This window comes from Lissotriton vulgaris, chromosome 4_1 (genome assembly GCF_964263255.1).
Source record: "Lissotriton vulgaris chromosome 4_1, aLisVul1.2, whole genome shotgun sequence".
Lineage (NCBI taxonomy): Eukaryota > Metazoa > Chordata > Amphibia > Caudata > Salamandridae > Lissotriton > Lissotriton vulgaris.
The window spans coordinates 208,328,262-208,347,089 of NC_141691.1; the positions used below are offsets into that span (position 1 = coordinate 208,328,262).

The 18,828-nt window shown below is 41.6% G+C and overlaps 1 protein-coding gene across 1 annotated transcript in view; it reads right to left on the reverse strand.

The window, feature by feature from the left end:
• Positions 1-18,828, reverse strand: part of GRIA3 (glutamate ionotropic receptor AMPA type subunit 3) — a 1,215,811-nt gene that overhangs the window by 837,049 nt on the left and 359,934 nt on the right. The gene's annotated exons all lie outside the window — the stretch shown is intronic.

The following is an 18,828-nucleotide window of genomic DNA, read 5'->3' on the forward strand; positions in this document are numbered from 1 at the left end:
ATTGGCATTGGAATGGTCTCTTTAAGGTGATAGTATATTATATCGGCATTGGAGGAGTATCTTTAAGGTGATAGTATATTATATCAGTATTGGAGGGGTGTCTTCAAGTTGATAGTATATTATATCGTCATTGGAGGAGCATCTTTAAGGTGATAGTATGTTGTATCAACATTGGAGGGGTCTTTTTAAGGTGATAGTATATTATATAGGTATCGGAGGGGTCTCTTTAAGGTGATAGTAGAAAATATCGGCATTGGAAGGGTATCTTTAAGGTGATAGCATATTATATCATCATTGGAGGGGTCTTTTTAAGGTCAGAGTATAATATATTGGCATTGAAGGGGTCTCTTTAAGATGATAGTATATTATATCGGCATTGGAGGAGTTTCTTTAAGGTGATAGTATATTATATTGGCATAGGAGGAGTCTCTTTCAGGTTATAGTATATTATATCGGCATTGGAGGAGTATCTTTAAGGTGATAGTATATTATATCATCATTGGAGGGGTCTCTTTAAGGTGATAGTATATTATATCGACATTGGAGGAGCATATTTAAGGTGTTAGTATATTATATGGGCATTGGAGGGGTCTTTTTAAGGTGATAGTATATTATATCGCCATTGGAGGGGTCTCTTTCAGGTGATAGTATATTATATCGGCAGTTGAGGAGTATCTTTAAGGTGATAGTATATTATATCGGCATTGGAAGAGTATCTTTAAGGTGATAGTATATTATATCATCATTGGAGGGGTCTCTTTAAGGTGATAGTAGGTTATATATCAGCAATGGAGGAGTATTTTTAAGGTGATAGTATATTATATCGTCATTGGAGGGGTCTCTTTAAGGTGATAATATATTATATCGTCATTGAAGCAGCATCTTTAAGGTGAGAGTATATTATATCGTCATTGGAGGGGTATCTTTAAGGTGATAGTATATTATATCAGCATTGGAGGGGCCTCTTTAAGGTGATAGTATATTATATCCGCATTGGAGGAGTATCTTTAAGGCGATAGTATATTATATCAGCATTGGAGGGGCCTCTTTAAGGTGATAGTATATTATATCCGCATTGGAGGAGTATCTTTAAGGCGATAGTATATTATATCAGCATTGGAGGGGCCTCTTTAAGGTGATTAGTATATTATATCCGCATTGGAGGAGTATCTTTAAGGTGATAGTATAATATATCATCATTGGAGGGGTCTCTTTAAGGTGATAGTATATTATATATCGGCATTGGAGGAGTATCTTTAGGTTGATAGTATATTATGTCGGAATTGGAGGGGTCTCTTTAAGGTGATAGTATATTATATTGTCATTAGTGGGGTCTCTTTAAGGTGATAGTATATCATATCGGCATTGTAGGGTTCTCTTTAAGGTGATCGTTTATCACATCGGCATTGGGGCGGTCTCTTTAAAATGGTCTCACATTAAGTCCATGGTAGGACTTAAAACCAAACAGCCTATTTAAAATATTCACACTAGCCCTACACTGCAGAGATTCGAATAGAACTGGGGTAAAGGGGCTTCAACACTAGGGTATTTCAGCCCATCACCTAGGAATGCAGCCCAGACCAAACGGGACAATGGTGAAGCGATTAAATGGCCAGCCTAGCATGACTATAATGCCATTGGTGGTGTGGCTTTAAAAAGACTGCCACATAAGTGACCATGGTGGGAATCTCAGAAATACAAAGAAGCGAGTGGTGCTGCCTCCCACACAAAGCCACAGAATCTTTGGATAGAACAACATATTTGAGAATTACCTGGATTCTTGGTACTTGACCTGTCTTTCTCTTATATGCAATTTACTTTTTTCAGATCTGAAAGTCCCCACAGGTATTCCTGTTCTTTGTTAATCTCCCTGGAACCAAATACACATAGCTGTTGTGGATTTATAGAGGGAGGGTAGCCAAAAATGGTGCTCTGAAGGATAGCGGTAACCTAAGCCATGGGTATGCAAAATGTATGTAATGATCTGTCTCTAAGAGATGAGTCACATGGGCAGTGAAGATCTTTTGGCCCTCTGCCTGATAGCCTAAGCTCTGTGAGCATTATCTGTTGATTTTAACTACCTAGATGACTTCTGATGAGAGACAGTGGCATTTATGGAGTAGCTTAGGGTATTCTAGTCGGAGGACATTGTATTGGGGGAATTTGTTCCTGATGTATATGATCTGTTCTTTTTAACTGAAATGGATGATTAGTTCTCTTCACTTCATATAAGGGATGGTCCACCAACTTTATAGGTTTAAGTCAGTATCACATTACTCTAATTTCTGTAAAAGTCCAAACCTGGAATTTTTCAGCAGGGTGAGCTCGATGTCCAGTTTGTCTTCCATCTCCGCCACACAGAGTTATTTATTTACATTGCACCCAGAGAGTCCAGCATCTAGTTTCCTGGTTCTTTACCTCCCTGTAGTCTTGACTCCCATTCTCTTTAGCTGTCATCAGAACTCTCTGTTTACCTTAATGGGTGCGGTTCCTTTCTTTGAGACATCAATGGCTGAACCAGGACCATCACAAGGAAAGAGCAACCAGGGAAAAAGTTTCTTGCGATGTATTATTTATGAGGCAGGTAACCTTATCCACCACTAGGTATCAGCATAACACTAGAGAACGTCCCTGCCTCACGTTTGTGACCTGAGCACCACTAACGTTTCTGATAAGCTTGGCTTGTGCGGTAGGCTGCCATCTTTATTACAGTCATCCCAATATTGACTTTCCTGGGAGTGGCAGGGTATAGTGTCAGAAATGCATCATAATTGATGGCCATGGGTTGTTGGTACTTGCTTTCCCTTCCACATAAGGGTTATGCAAGGCTCTGCTGAAAAGATTGATAAATCAATGGCTTCACCTGTTGCACACCTGATTTAGGAGATCATAGGGTGAGAATTGGTGGTAATGGAATGCAAATGATGAGCGTGAAGTATGAAAAGTGTGTACAGGCATGTTTAGTATGCAGAGATGTTGTGTACGTGTGTGAACAAAATGCAGTGCCTGACGGGTAACATGGGAGATGGGTGTGCAAGTGTTCACTGTGACAGAAGAGTGAGATATTATGACTATCCGACTGGATGGTCATTCATTTGAGAATGCTATGGACAATATAGAATCTCATTCACTGGGATATGATACATGATCTGAAGTCCTATGGTGGCATGAGGCCGTTTTTTGCGCATCCATCAAAGTATTATGTCATGGATGGCAGAGTGATGTGTTTGGTCGCAATGATGATGAATTGTATTATGGTAGAATTGGGAAGTGTTAGACCTGACATCATTGGCCTGGGTTTCCCCTGTATTTTTTACCTTTGCCTCCTGTGTTTTTCTGTGTGTTGGACTTCATTTTTGCTGGTCTTGATGCATTGGGCACTTTGCCACTGCTGTTCAGTGCCAAAGTGCAAGTGCTCCCTTTGTCAATTATTGTTATGGAATGGTGATTCCATGATTGGCATAATTGATCTACTAGTCAGTCCTTAGTACAGTGCACTGTGTGTGCCCAAGCACTGTAAATCAAATGCTGCTATTGGGCTTGCAGCACTGATTGTGCCACCTACATAAGCAGCCAGTAAATGTAAATCAGGCCTACCATTACTAGTCTAGTACTGCCATGTCAACCTGGCAAGTGCACTCACTTGCCAGGCCCTAACCTTCCCTTTTCGTACATGTCACCCTTAAGGTAGGCCCAGGGAACCCCTCTAGGCAGGGTGCAGTGTATGTGAAAGTTAGGACATGCCCTGATGTGTGTGGCATGTCCTGATAGTGAAATACTGCCAATTTTGTTTTTACTGTTGTAAGGCTATCTCTCCCCAAAGGGTAGAATGGGGAGTTTGCTTATAATACCTTATAGGCATAACTGCCCAGGGGAACAAGATGGGAAAATAAAGTTTGATATGCCTGAACTTAGCATGTTTAAATGCATCTCTTAGTGACAGTGATTTTTACATTCTTGGTTTGAAAATACCACTTTTAGAAAGTAGGTATGTGCTTGCCTCTGCTAGGTTGTGTATTGACTGTTTGACTTTGGAGTGACAGGGGCTGGGGATGTGCTGAATAGACCTGGTGTGCATTCACAGTAGGGGGAGGAGATTTTGTTTCACACCTGAATGGGCCTGGTCTACCTCAGACAATGCTGTCTCCACCTCCTACTAGTACATTTCACCAGAGAGGACAGAACTGGTTTTGGCTGGGCAAAGAGCTTCTCTGCCACATAGAACAAAGGATTTTACTATATAAAAAGAGTGGCCCAGACCCCATATTTTTAGATCACTTCAGGGAATCAAGAGGTACCTTTGCCAAGAAGAAGAGCTGGAGAAACTGAGGAATACTGCCCCTTTGCTGTTTGCTGTCTGGGGTTGGCCTGAAGTGACTACTTTCTACCTAGGAAAGGGAAAAGGACTTTGCTGTATGCTGTGTCCGCTGCTTGAGGAAGATCTCCAAGGGCTTGAAGAAGAGCTTGCCTCCTTTTCTGAACTCTCAGGGACACAAAGACTTCACCCGTAGCTCCCCTGAACTTCCTTGCTTGGAGTTCTGACCTGCCAAGAGCTGACTGTAGCTGTTCTGGGCCACTGGAGGTTGTTGTGGCTGAGGGAGCTGAAAAAGCAACACAACGACGATAAGTGCAACATATCCATACTTGTTTCCGATACATCACTAAAGAAACTGACACAGCGCCTGCCCACGCCTCGAGAAATCGTTGCACGCTGCATTGAGTGCACCGGTCTCCGAAGTCTAAGATCACCACACCGATTCCGACGCAAGCCCTGCTGTGCAGCTGTAAGAACTCACGCATCATCTCGGTTTGTCGCATTGCATCGAGGTACCAGGTCTGTCGCATCGTTGGGGGACACAGTAAGAAACTGACGCATCACCTCCCCACACAATAAGAAACCGGCGCATCACCTCCTCTCCGGTAAGGACACAACGCATCATCTCCCATGCACAGCAGTAAGGTACCAACGCATAACCTCCCCGGAGCAAAGAACCAATGCATCACCTTCCCTGAGTGTAAGGAACCAATGCATCACCTTTCCTGTGACCCTTTTTGATTGTGTGCACGACGTATCCAAGGTACTTCGTGTGAAAAGTGTTGCATCTGCAATTTGCTTTGAACTGAACTACTTCTACCATTTGAATGTTATATTTGTATTACTGTATGGTGCATTTTTGTAATTTTGGTCTTGTTTGATTTAGATAAAATTACTTATTGTTCTAAACTGGTGTGGTGTCCATTTGTAGTGTTTTCACTGTATTGCTGTATGTGTTCACAAATACTTTGCACACTGCCTCTGAGATAAGCCTGTCTGCTCGTGCCAAGCTACCAAGGGGGTGAGCAGGGGTTATTTTAGAAGTGTATCTCCCATACCCTGACTAGGAAGAAGTGTCCCTACTTGGACAAAGGTACCTACCTCTGCCAACTAGAGACTCCCATTTCAAACAGGAAGTGTTTGTGCGTGTAGACCAGCGTGGTGCTGTTATCCTGTCATCTATCACTGCACTTAATTGTGTAATGAAGCAAAAAGTAAAGGATGGAACAATGACACTTGATATTACTGATGGGTCTAATTAGAAGGGTGTGGGTGGTGACAGTAGCCAAGGTGGTCAGTGTTTTGGTGTTTTGGTGTTTTGAAGATCACTGGATCAAGAGGGAATTGCAGTTCTGCAGTTGTTTAGTTGCATTAATGCATGACATGGAATGAAAGGGAGTGAGAGATAGCTGAGCATCTTTTCCTTGTAATGGTAACAGGTTCCTGGGGAGAAAACATCATTTCATTAGATGGGGAAAATCCCAATAAAAGAGGTGGAACAATTCTTGGTAGCTGCTCTTTCTCTGGAACTTATAAATGCCAGAGTTGTGAAAACAGAAAAGTAGTGGAAAAAATAGCCCAAATGTGCTTGGCAATAACCAGTCGCAGTACCGTAGAATAACTACAGTCCAGATTTTTTAATTTATGTAAAATCAATGAACACATGCCATTTAAATAGTGACTGAATTTCAATATTAAAAAATGCCTGAACTATTTGATCCTTCGTGGGTTGTTCATTCAATGATGAAGCTATCCAGAACATGCGAGTGGGCTAATGGAAAGTATTACATTACAAGCTATTCGCTTTTATGATTCTTAAATAATGGGTTTGTGGTCAGACACTATTTTTCCCCATGTCACAACACTTTTGCAAAGATGCCATCCAAAGGGGTTACATTCTGCCATGGCTATATGAACATTACATTTATTATCACCCTTTATTTATTTCTAAAGTTCTCTCATTCAATCAGAATGCTTGAAATTGTGGTCTTGGAAACTGTTTGTTGACTTCACTTTAAAATCAGTAAATGTTTGAAGGAGGAACATGAAGCACAATGGGTATGAATTATTTTCTGTGTTGGGTGAGTGCTGATTGCTTCTAGCAACATTGCCCACATGCAGCAGTTAATGGTTTTTCCTTCGCTACAAGTGCTTGCCTTTGGCTTGGGTGCAGCATTTGTGGGCAAGTAATTAATAGCAGTCAATAGCCTTCATAGAAGGAATTACAATAGTTAACACTTTGAGCTGAAGCCAATAACGTTTCATTAATGGCTGTCATTTTAATGTGTTCTGTTTCAAATGAAAATGCAGAAATGTGCATTTGTTATAAATCAGTATGTTATGTTACTTTCCCTTTATGCTAGTCACAATGATTTGTACTTTTCTTTACGGTTGAAGAGCTGGAGTATTTTTAGGATCTTTATTTTTTTTATAATCTGTGCCTTGCACAAGGCATATATCTACAGATTTAAAAGGTTTGGCCGAGTCGGCGATGCTGCGAGCGCAAAGTAAGTCTTTTTATTTGTTGGTTTCTTTACTTTCCATTTTTCCACCGTATGTCACACTCCACTACCCACATTGGTTGCGTCCCTTTAGGGCACACCTATGATTCCTTACAAAAAAGGACTCCACAAATTGTTTACTTTGAAAGTTGTGATTTATTTTCCTTTTATGCTTCTCGCATTATTTTCGGAATTCCTTTCATTCCTTTTCAAATCATTATCTTTATGTTCAAAACATTCCAAACGCTCCGGTCCATTTCGGGCTGAGTCGCCCTTCTTTGGGGAGCTTATCTATAAAATACCAAGGACATAGCATCTGTACATCTATTTGTAAAACACAATTCATAGTACGATGTGCACATTTTACATGATAAAATTAATGAAGAGTCTCTGGATCACTATTGACTCCGAGTTATCCCTTAAGCCCCAGATAGGGATGGTGGTCTCTTCCTGCATGTATCAGCTGCGCAGGATCAGGAAGGTGGCCTATCTCCTTACTCCCGAGGCCCTGATACAAGTCATCATGGCCCTTGTCCTCTCCCGCTTGGATTTCTCGAACTCTATCTATCACGGTCTGCCCAAATCTTTTCTCCTCAGACTACAAATTGTTCAGAACCAAGCGGCGAGACTGGCTTTCGGGATCCCAAAATGGCAATCCGCCAGACCTCTCCTCACTAAATTGCATTGGCTTCCTGTCATCTCGAGGGTAGCCTTCAAGATCGGCTGCCTCACCTTCAAATCTTTAACCGGTCCCTGCCCTGCTTTCCTGAAATCCCTTATCAGTCCCTATTGCCCTTCACGTAACCTCAGATCCTCTCACCTTCACCTCCTGGTTGTCCCCCCTATCAAACTCTGTAGATCTGGAGGTCGGAGATTCGCACACTTGGCCCCCAAACTCTGGAACTCTCTCCCTCCCCCGCTCAAATCCTCTAATTCTCTCATTCAATTTCGTAAATCTCTAAAAACTTGGCTTTTCCCACAATCCAGCTAACTTCTTTCGCCCCCTCTGCATCAGATCAGCGCCAGGAAACCCACGGTGACAGTGCGCTTTACAAGCATACCTTAACATAACATAACAATGTCACTGTCAGTGCCAGCAAACATGTGTGAATGAACCCAGTGTGAGGAAAAAATGTGCTGGTGAAACATAGTGAAAGGTATCGTGAATGAAGCGGGTAAACTTACGTGTGGATGTAAAGCTTTAAACTCGGCTCATAAGCTGTGAAATTGAGAAGAAAACGTAATAAGGAAAAATGACATTATCCTATTATCACATCCCGATGAGACCATCGGAAAACGGCATGTTTGTAACAAACTTACTGTTCATAGACGCCAAAAAATTGCGCGCTGCTCTGTGTGCAAAGGATCTCTGCTTCCTCGTTAGTGTCGGACGGCATTCTGTTGTTGTAAGCATACAGAGCACTCATTGGCTTCTTACATTACCACGTGTGTTTGCTTGGGGTGGAAAATGGACTAAAAACGTCGGGCAAAGTGTGGAGGCCATTTTGAAGTGGTCGCAGCATGTACATATATAAGCTGTTTACTCACGGTGAAAAAATGGGAAAAACTATATGAATGTTTATGAATAAAAATGTGTGTGAAAATACTGAGTAGATGAGGCAAGGGGTGTGGCTCAGGTGTTAGTGTGTTGTGGTGAGTTTGTGGAATCACTAGTGGTACCTTAGAACTAACATCTATTGCCATGACAGCTATTTATATGTCTCTGTTGTTTACATTAGAGATAACATGTGAATTCCATACATCCAATTGTTTACATTAGAGATAACATGTGAATTCCATACGGTCAATTAATCCATAAGGTTTCATTGAGTTCAATTTTTGTATCCAGAAATTCTCTCTGCGCCACTGTTTAGGGCCACTTTAGAAAGTAAACCTTCCATGATCTTGGGTTCATCTTTTCTGTGCTTATTGCATGTATTAAATATTCATCCACCGAATTGTCTAAAAAAAACAACCACACGAACACCGTGCTTTTCTTACTGAATCCAAGGAGAAGAAACTAAAGATAAACTGCAGCAGCCGCGGCCCGTGGAGGGAGTTGCGGTGGGGCAGAGAGGCGGGGTGGGGGAGGGGCAGGGTGGGGGTTGCTAAAAACCGGCATGTGGATAATTGGAGGTAAGTAAACAATTTAATTAATAAAACAAATTTCGTAGCGTGCCCTGCATCGCAAAATGCGATGCAGCGCACGCTATGAAATTCGTCAAATGAAATTACCATTACATTTGCACTCACATACAGTTTTACTGATAAAAGTAGTACAGCGCACAATGATAATGTGAGGAAATGGCATAACCCAGTGTGTTGATTTGATTATCAGCACAGGTGATTTACCAACATTTAAATGTTATTGTGTGCTAGAAAATAAAAACATTGTACAGCCTTCCTCAAGCAGATCCCAGTAGCCAGCATGATTGTCACATAAATCCACTCACTTTGAAGTTAGAGAAAGAAAAATAAACACTAAGCTCCCTGGATGACACAGCGTAACATTTGACGTATGTCTTTGAATGCACAGTAAATAAACAAGATAAGAACAAGATTTAAATGCTTGTTTACAGAAAGCGATGCTGTGAAAGAATACAGTAAACAAGGATGGGGCAACAGGAGAGATGAACTCGGTCTGGAAAGCCTAAAGCAAATAATGTCAGCAAATATAAAGCCAGAAAATGTGAGTTACAAACCACAAAGCAAATGGTATGCAGTGGACGGAATGGATTGCTAGGTCAGCTTTCTGATTGTCCCCAAGATATCTTTGGCAAACCAGACAACATTGCTGCCTTGTAGGCTGCGACCAAAGAAGGACCCAGAACTGGAGTAAATACACTACAACTCAGAGCTGAAGGGCCAGCCACTGGTACTACAACAGCCTCTCATGGAACATAATGGAGGAAGGGACCTAAAATAACTAATGATAAATGTAATAAACTTATTTTACCTTTTTAAAAATATAAGTAATCCTAATGCAATGGATAAATAATTATATTTAAATGAACAATAAGTATGGGCATATTGTAACATGTTGATAACTTTTTTTTAAATATAAATATTAATAAAACTTCACTTTGAATAACAGATGACTTTAAATTAATTCTAAAAGAAACAATTGATGGACGGAATTCTGGCAATGCAAATATTCACCCCCAGTCACAAGGATCTGAGTTTAATCCATCATTCATTTGCTCACCACACCACCTCAGTTGGGCCCCAGCCATTTGCAAATCAGTCTTGACACTGTCCCTTATGGGAACAGTCGAGCCTGATCTGCCATGCCAGGTCCTCCCTGGACCGGAAAGAATCATCCTGCGACCAGTTTCAGGGCCTCACCCTTCATCAGCCAGGCTAGCTTGAATCCTGTGGTGTATTGAGCACGGTACCCAGGTCTGGGCATACCCTTCCCACTTAGGGTGACATATGCAAAAGAAACAATTGATGGACGGAATGCTGGACAATGCAAACATTCATCCCCAGTCACAAGGATCTGGGTTTAATCCATCATTCTTTTGGTCACCACACCACCCCAGTTCAGCCACAGTCAGTCTTAACCCTGTTCTTTAATGGGAATAGTCCAGCCTGAACTGCCCTGCCAGGTCCTCCCTGGACCGTAAACAAGCATCCTGGGACCGGTTTCAGGGCATCACCCATCAGCAGCCAGGCTAACTTGAATCCAGCACCGGACCCACTTCTGGGCATGCCTTTTCCACTTAGGGTGACATATACAAAAGAAATGATGAGCAAAACAACAATGGTTTTAGGCCCAGATCTCTTTACTGGGGTGAATGTATGACATTGTTCTGCATTCTGTCCATCAAATGTTGTTTTTGCATTTAAATTAATTCTAAACATAACTTTAAAAACTGTGTACAACAAAATAAATAAATACATTTTCTTATTACCTTAGAGGGGATGTTTTGTTGCATTTTAATTCAAATACGTTTAATTTATTAAATTCGAAATAATTAAAAATGTAATCCAAAATTAAATTCATAATACTGTAGCATTTGTTTCATTTTGTCCTACTTTTGAAATAAAATCCTATATTCTGGAGCATTGTGAATAATGATGCAAAGTTTTTGCTAATTATTCTATATATAATTAAAATATACATTTGTACCATTAATTGTGGACTGTTTGGTTCCAGACGCTACACGCCATCTTATCTTAGTCAGCATTATAGAAAATTGCAATTTAAAAAAAAGGAAATCTATAGAATCAGAATTTATTCAGATCCTAAAATATCTTCAATTTTGGGTGACAAAAACATAATGAATACCACACCTTCCTTTGAGGCGCTCCCAGTTCCTCCTACAAAGATAGGTCGGACTGAACTTACAACGACATTGACAACATGTCACAAATCACAGTCTCGGTTTCTTTGATGCCAGATGTGCCCAAAACCACGTGAAGGTGACCCCGAGGGCTCCCACATAGAGTGTGCTATCCGTGACTGCACCAATCCCTGTTGGAGTCTTCAAGGAACCCGTCCTGGATCAAGGTCTCCAACAAAGGAACAAAGTGGTTTTCAGCTAGGCTTCATTTTTCATCTGCAACCTTGCTTCAGAGGTGAATCAGTGAAGTAGTTCTGCTACTAAACAGAAATGGGCTTGATGCACAGAAGACTTGGCATTGAAAGAGCCAGCGTCACTGACTTTGCAAATACAAAATCATGCTTTGCAATGCCAAAAGGATATTGCAATTTGTAATGGGCCTCATGAATCGCAGAATACGGGTTGCAAACCCTTGGGGGTCACAATAAAAAAAGGTCATTCACGATGGAATGTTCAGATATAAAGCATGGAATGGTTAGCTCTTACTGAGGGCAGGTGATAAACAGTCACAGATTTAGTTGATTTATTATTTATTTATTCAGTTGATAAACATCCATATAAATATTACATTGCATTGTACATGAATTATGCATACATGAAACCATCACACAAGCCACAGTAACAATTTCTATCCATTTCAAACTTCGCTAGTTATATTATTCTCACAAATGACACGTGTTAAAAACACTGCTTTTGCGGTTGCGACCCTAGATGTTTCTTAAAAGGAAATGATATTCAAATGCATAATTCACCCTCTGCATATCTTGATCTTTTAACTGGGGTTTCAGATGTATTGTAATTTCTCTTTAAAAAAAATAAGTGAATATAACAGACATATATCGACTAACTTGTTTGGGTTTCTCTCTTGCATATTGCAAACGATTTGCGAGTATTTTACCTCTCTCCTCTCCAAAAGAAACCCAATGAAAAATAGCAAAGGTATTCTATAAAATTGAGAGGTCCTAATACATTTTTTTCATTCACTGTGTCAGCCTGGAAACAAATGATATGACCTCTCACTCAAGCATCTTTTTGAGATGATTCTAAACTCTCAATGCCACATTTATGAGGATTTTTCGCAGGGCGGTGTGGTAAGGAATCTTGCCACAGTGCCCTGCGTCGAAACAAAAGGGCAGGATTGCGCCCTATCTATGAGATACAGCGCATTCCTGTCCTCTTCCCCTGCGCCAGCAGACAATGGGCTGCCATGCACTAGCGCAGGCACTCTTGCGCTATGGTGCAAGAGTGCCTGCATAGGGCTGATTGATTTTGTGCAGGAAGGGACATCTCACAAAATCAAAATCAATAAATTCAGGTGATTTCCTCTTTCTATATGTGTGATGCAGAATGCAAATTTCTCCTCAACGCACTTCCCTAACTCTACCCCTGGGGTGATGTTAGATTCTGATGCATTCCTAGGTTTACGATTTCTCGTACAAAATTTCGAATGCTTCAGATTCCATGAAAAGCCATGTAAAGTGGCTTTACATGGCCTTGTAAATATGCTGAGGCACATTGTGCCACTGGAACGCCAAAAAAGGGATGTTCCGGTGGTGCAAAAACGCCGCAAGGGGCCTCATAAATTAGGCCCTCAATCAACTACATTTCAAAGATAAAAACGTCCTTTACTTGACTATATTTCCCACGATGCACCTTAAAACCCTACACAACTCCTTAAAATATGCTATAATCCAGGAAGAAGGAACTAAACCAAGAAAGCAATGGGTCAGAGTATCTCAGCCAAGGCTCAGCAGGCCCTGCTGATCCACATGACTGAAATGCACTTTGGGCGCTTTAGGTGCTTATGCACTACCTGAGTGCACAGCACTGTGAAAGAGAGGTAAGCAGGCAGAGATGCAATCACAAAGCTGAAGGAGCCAATAAAGTTAAGATTATTCCAAAGGAGCTCAACTCTGGCCCTCAACTCTCTCCACAGTTATTCCACCAACACTCAGTTCCTTTGCTTTCCCTTCATTAAAGTGCCAGAACAGAAGTCTCATAGTGAGGGAGTTGCAATTACAGGCAACAACCACAGTTAATGCAAAAAAACGAAAGAGAGGCCCTGAAACCTAAATAGGATAAAGGGAGGGGGAACAACCCACCAGGGCAAAATATATATGTAACAACATGAAACGGGTAGTTCCCAATTATAAAAAGGACCACAGAATTCCAATAATAGAAAGTGCCAACAGAACAGCTGAATATATTTCAATGATTTATTATCATATTGGTTCATAGAAAAATATATATCAAGTGTAGATAGAGAGCAATACATACTTCATTTAATAATAAATACATATCAAATCATGCAGCATCAGCCCAGGGACACAGAGAGCAATAAAAAATGGCACCCAAATCACTCACTCATTCTAACAACCACTGACTCATTCTCAAGCCAAGCATGTTGTGCTTTCGAAACTAAACACTTTCTGTTCCAACAACAAGGGAGGAGTTGCACGGCACTCTGCGGAAGTAAAGGAACGTGTGTTAAAGAGTGGTGCTCAGCTCTGCATGCAGCGCTGATTCTGAATAAATAAAGATAAGCTTAAAGTGAAAGCGGTGCCTTTAATAGAGACTTGAAGTTATGAAAGTGAACACTGTGAGCCGTGCATAAAGAAAGGAGCATGGTCGCCATTGCAGCTGTTCATACTTTTGAGGAGTGCAACAAGGAGATTGAGCAAGCATGGGCGTCAGTGAGTTTCTGAGCCTCAAAAATCCTAATTGAAAAAAAGAATGCTTAAACAGAAATAAATAACATGATGAGTAACACCACGTGTAAGTGGGGCAGTCCTTATGGAAGGTTACAAAAAAAAAGGAGGGACTAGTGACCATATTAACCAATGAAACGCAGTCATTTACAAAGTACAGTAAAAGGAGCCAATCAGAAAGATGGGTGTTACTCAATGCCCATTTCCTGAATACAGCATGTCTCAAGAGACAGCACAAGGGCTGCCTAGGCAAGACCTAAAACTTGTGCTGCTCATCGGATTAGTACGCAAACCTATTCAAAATGGGGCAGTGAGTAAATCTAATACTCTGGTTCCCACCAGCAAATCAAGGTTTCCATTATCTAAATCCATACAGTATACAAAGGGGATTTGTCTGAAATTTTTAGCTTCATTCATATATAACATTTTGATTAGAAACGTAAAGTACCTTCCAGACCCACATTAAGCATAAATGTCAAATCTAACCAACATCAGACAAAACATTTCTCCATTTTAGAAGAATGCACTCAATGCTAAGCAATTAGCTTTATGACCTCTTGATATGTTCTTAAATTGTGTAATTTTTTCTGTTGAACACAAATTAAGATTTCTATACTAGCTTGAAGTCAGTCTGCTTATTAGGTAATTTCTCTGGCGTCATTACTTGCCATTTTATGCTTTCAATAGATCCAATTGTAACCTCACGTGACCCTCATTTCCGACAAGCATATTCGTAAAAATATGCTTTTATATCCTGCTCAGACAACTGTTCAAATGAATACGTGAGTCGCGCACATTATATCACTTTGTGAAACAAAGAGAATACATTATATGAGGGTGTTATGGCCTCTTTGGTTGCTTATTTAGTTCTGTTGACTTGGGGGTCACCGGTGTTATCATAAAAATGCACTGTTTGATTAAAGTGCCTTTTTCTTGGAAGTAGATGTGCTCAGGAATCCATTCCAAAGCCAGAGAATAAGCATACATGACAATTGAAAAGGAAACATAAAATACATACCAGACAGATTTGTCTATAAATGGCTCATTTCACCCAATCTACAGGGAACCTATCTGCCACATTTTCTCACTTTCTTTGTCTTTTAGACTATTCTACGTATGGTTTTACAATCACATCCATCTTTGGTCCACCATTCGCCTTGTTCTCATTCTCTACAGGTCAGGCACAGAATGTTTGGGTTTAGTCAATCAGTTGTCTAAGACTTCACTGTGACCAAAGGGGTCTATTTATTTTATTTAAGCAATTATGGCCACTCCTATGAGCTGCTCGCTTAATTGTTACATGAGCCTTTTACCAAACATATCACAATCATGGGCCACATTTATGAAACAATTGTGCATTTGCAAACTGTGTGAATTGAAAATTCAGCCGTTTGTGAATGCAAAATAGCCTGCATCATGTACGAAAGGCTCTGTAGTAGCAATTTTAGGTAATCGCAAACATTACGATTACCAAAAATTGCGACTACAAACAGGGAATCGCAAATTGCGATTCCCTTAGAAAATTTACCAAGCATTTTCTAAATGCAAACTGCATTTAGGAAAATGCTATTATCATCGACTTCAAGTCGATAGTAACCATGTGCAAAATTTGAAAAATATACAAAAAAAATGTTTTCAACAAGCCATGTAGCGCACACATGCCCCTAGGGCATGCGTGCACTTTACTTTTACATATGCACATTCATTTTTTTGGGGTGCTTCAGGGGGGCCTTAGGACCCCAGGCACCATTGTCTTTGCATTAGCTAGTTTGCCATCACCAATGAGGTAATCACAAATTAGCTAATGCAAAACCCTTCGCACCTATGGACCTTTAGGCACATAGGAATGAATAGAGAAGCATTATCTAATATGGGTTACCTATTTACTGAATCGCTATTTGGTAATATTAATCCCTTGTATTCTCTTGACGAGCTAAGCTCGTCATGGCATACAGTGCTTGGGTGCTCATGACGAGCTCAGCTCGTCATGAGCCCCACCCACGGGTGGAGCGCTGGCGCTCCCCACGTGGGTGCCCGATCTTAATCTTTTTTATGGGGAAGGCAGGAGAAGACCTTCCCCTGCCTCTCCCCGCCCCCCTTCCGCATCATCAATGACATCAGCGTGCGAGGCGCGCTGACGTCATTGGAGGTTCCTTTTCTCCTCCGAAGCGCAGGGAAGCCATTTGCTTCCTGCTCATCGGAGGAGAAAGAGGTACGCTTTGGGGCTGGGGAGGGGGGATGCGAACGAAAGCGGCATTGGGGAAAGGAAAGGGTTTTCCTTTCCCTCGATGTCTCTTTTGTGCATTGCTGCTGCAGCAGGAATGACCTCTAGACGGCAGGGATTTTTTTTGGGGTGGGGTTTGCAGTGTTTGTTTGTTTGCGGAGCGGCCCCTTGGGCAAGGGTCGCTCCCCCTTTTGGGGACAATTTCCTTGGCTTTGTCTGCCCCCTGGGGGGGGGGGGCAGAATTTAAATATTTTTAATAAAATGTACGCACTGGGCCAATGCGCAGGGGAGTGGCCCCTTGGGCAAGGGTCACTCTCTTTTGGGGGGCCATTTTACTCAGCCCTATAGTTTTTTTTGTTTTGGGGAGCGACCACTTGGACAAGGGTCGCTCCTCTTTTGGGGGCAAGTAGGAAGGCTTTGGTTGCCCCCCGTAGGGGCCCAATTTTTTATACATTTTAGGATGTGCTGGGGAATGGGCCCTTTGGTAAGGGTCACTCCCCTTGGGGGCCATTTTAGGAAGCCCACAATGTTTTTTTTTGTCTAGGGGAGCAACCCCTTAGACAAGAGTCGCTCCCCTCTTGGGGGCAATTAGGAAGCCCACTTTTTTTGTTTTTGTTTTGGGTAGCGACCCCTTAGGTAAGGGTTGCTCCCCTTTTGGGGACCATCCTTTTTTGCTTTGTTTGCCCCCTGGGGGGCAGATTACAATTTTTAAAAATGTATTTGACACACTGTGCCAATTGAGTAAATGTAGTGGGGAGTGGCCCCTTGGGCAAGGGTCACTCCCCTTTTTTGGTGCATATATTTTGCCTTGCCATTTTGGTATTCCCATGATGTTAGGTTTTAGTTGGTGTAGCTCATTCCAGCACCCCAGTTCAGACATGGCCATATGCAAATTAGTCTGACCCTATGCCTCATGGAAACAGTCCAGCCTGAACTGCCAAGCCATATCTTCCCTGGCCCGGAAACAACCATACTGGGACCGGTTACTGGCTAATCAGCCGTCATCAGCCAAGTTAGCTTGAGTCCAGTGGCAAAGTGAGCAAGGGACCCACGTCTGCCAATTTAGGGCAATCAAAGCGCACAGGGTCAGTCTGATTTGCATATGGCCATGTCTGAACTGGGGTGGTGAAGTGAGCTAAACAATGATGATGGCTTAAACCAAGATCAGTTGACTGGGGGTGAGTGTTAGATTTGCTCAAGCGCTCCGTCCATCATCCCCTTTGGTATCACCTTGAAGGGCAGTTCTGCTGTTTTTTTTTGTAGGGTTACTAGGGCACCAGGGTTTATTTTTATGTTGGAGATCCGCCCCTTGGACATGGGTCGTTCCCCTTTATGGGAGGATGATTGTGGCCTTTTCTGCCCTCTTTGGGTGGCAGAGTAGCAGTATGTGTTTAGTCCCATCTGTCCCCAAGGGGGGCAGAAACCACTAGAAACTAGAGTTTTAAAAAAAAATTGTTTTGGTGGGAGTGGCCTCAAGGGCAAGGGTTGCTCCCCTATTGATTTTATACTGTTAGGCCCACTTACCCCTTAGCTTGGTAGGTGGACTGGTGCATTTCTTGTATATGTGATTCTAATGTTTTTTTCTTCTTTTTAAATCTAGTGGAAAGCTTTTGATTCCTGTTTGCGGTTTCGACAGTGGTTGTTCTGCAGTTTTGTGTAGTTGCATTTTTTAGGTTAAGAAAAACATTTTTGTTGTATGTACTCCAAATGAGTAATATTGCAACGTAGGAATAATTTTTTTTAAAAGTGGTGTCATAGTGGCATTTAGTTAGTGTTTTGAGCATGAAAATCTTTGTCATGTGTTTTGCATTGCCTTATGTGTATTTTTTTTCTCTTTCTTTTTCAGTGGGATATTGTTGATCCATACTGTGTCTGTGCAGAGTACGTGGTGGTGAGTTTAGCTGCTTCTGGCAAGTGAGTGGCATTGTTTTGGAGTGTATAGGTATTTTTGATAAAGGTGAATTTTGTTCAATGCTTATTTTACATAGTATTTGTTGTTGTTGACTTGTGTAACAAGTTACCTTTATTAGTATTAGTAATCATTATGGCTAGCCGTAGAATGACTGCTCAGCAGGTGGTTGGTATCCTTCTTGAATCTCCCTCTGAGCTGGATTATGACACTGAGGGTGAGGAGGGAGGGGAAGATTCTGGAAATGAATTCTCTCTCCACATGGAATCATCGGATGATCTCAGTGCAGATGAAGTGCCTGTTTTAGAGGAGGATACTGATGTGCCGATGGTGCAAGAGGCATCTGGTTTGCAGCCTGAGGCTGCTAGGCTTCCTACTGGAAGTGCTAGACTCTGGGTTGATCCTAACATGATGCAGCCGGTGTTGCCTGCCTTTAGCGGTGTAGCGTGGATTGTGAAAATGTTTTACCTGTACAGTATTTTCTTTTATTTATGGATGATGTATTTTTGGGTGAGATTGTTGAGCAGACTAATTTGCATGCTAAACAGTTTTTGAGGGACAACAGTGACAATCTTAGGCCCCACTCTAGAGCTACCCGGTGTAGTCCCACAAATCTGGAAGAGCTGAAGAAGTTTTTGGGTTTGACTTTATTAATGGGTGTAGTAAGGAAGCCGAACTTGGCTTCATATTGGTCTTCCAGTCCCTTGATGGCAACAGCCATTTTTCCAGCAGTTATGACTCGTGATCGATATTTACTTTTGCTGCGCATGCTGCATTTTGTGGATAATTATTTGGCATTGCCACGTAGACACCCTAACTGTGACC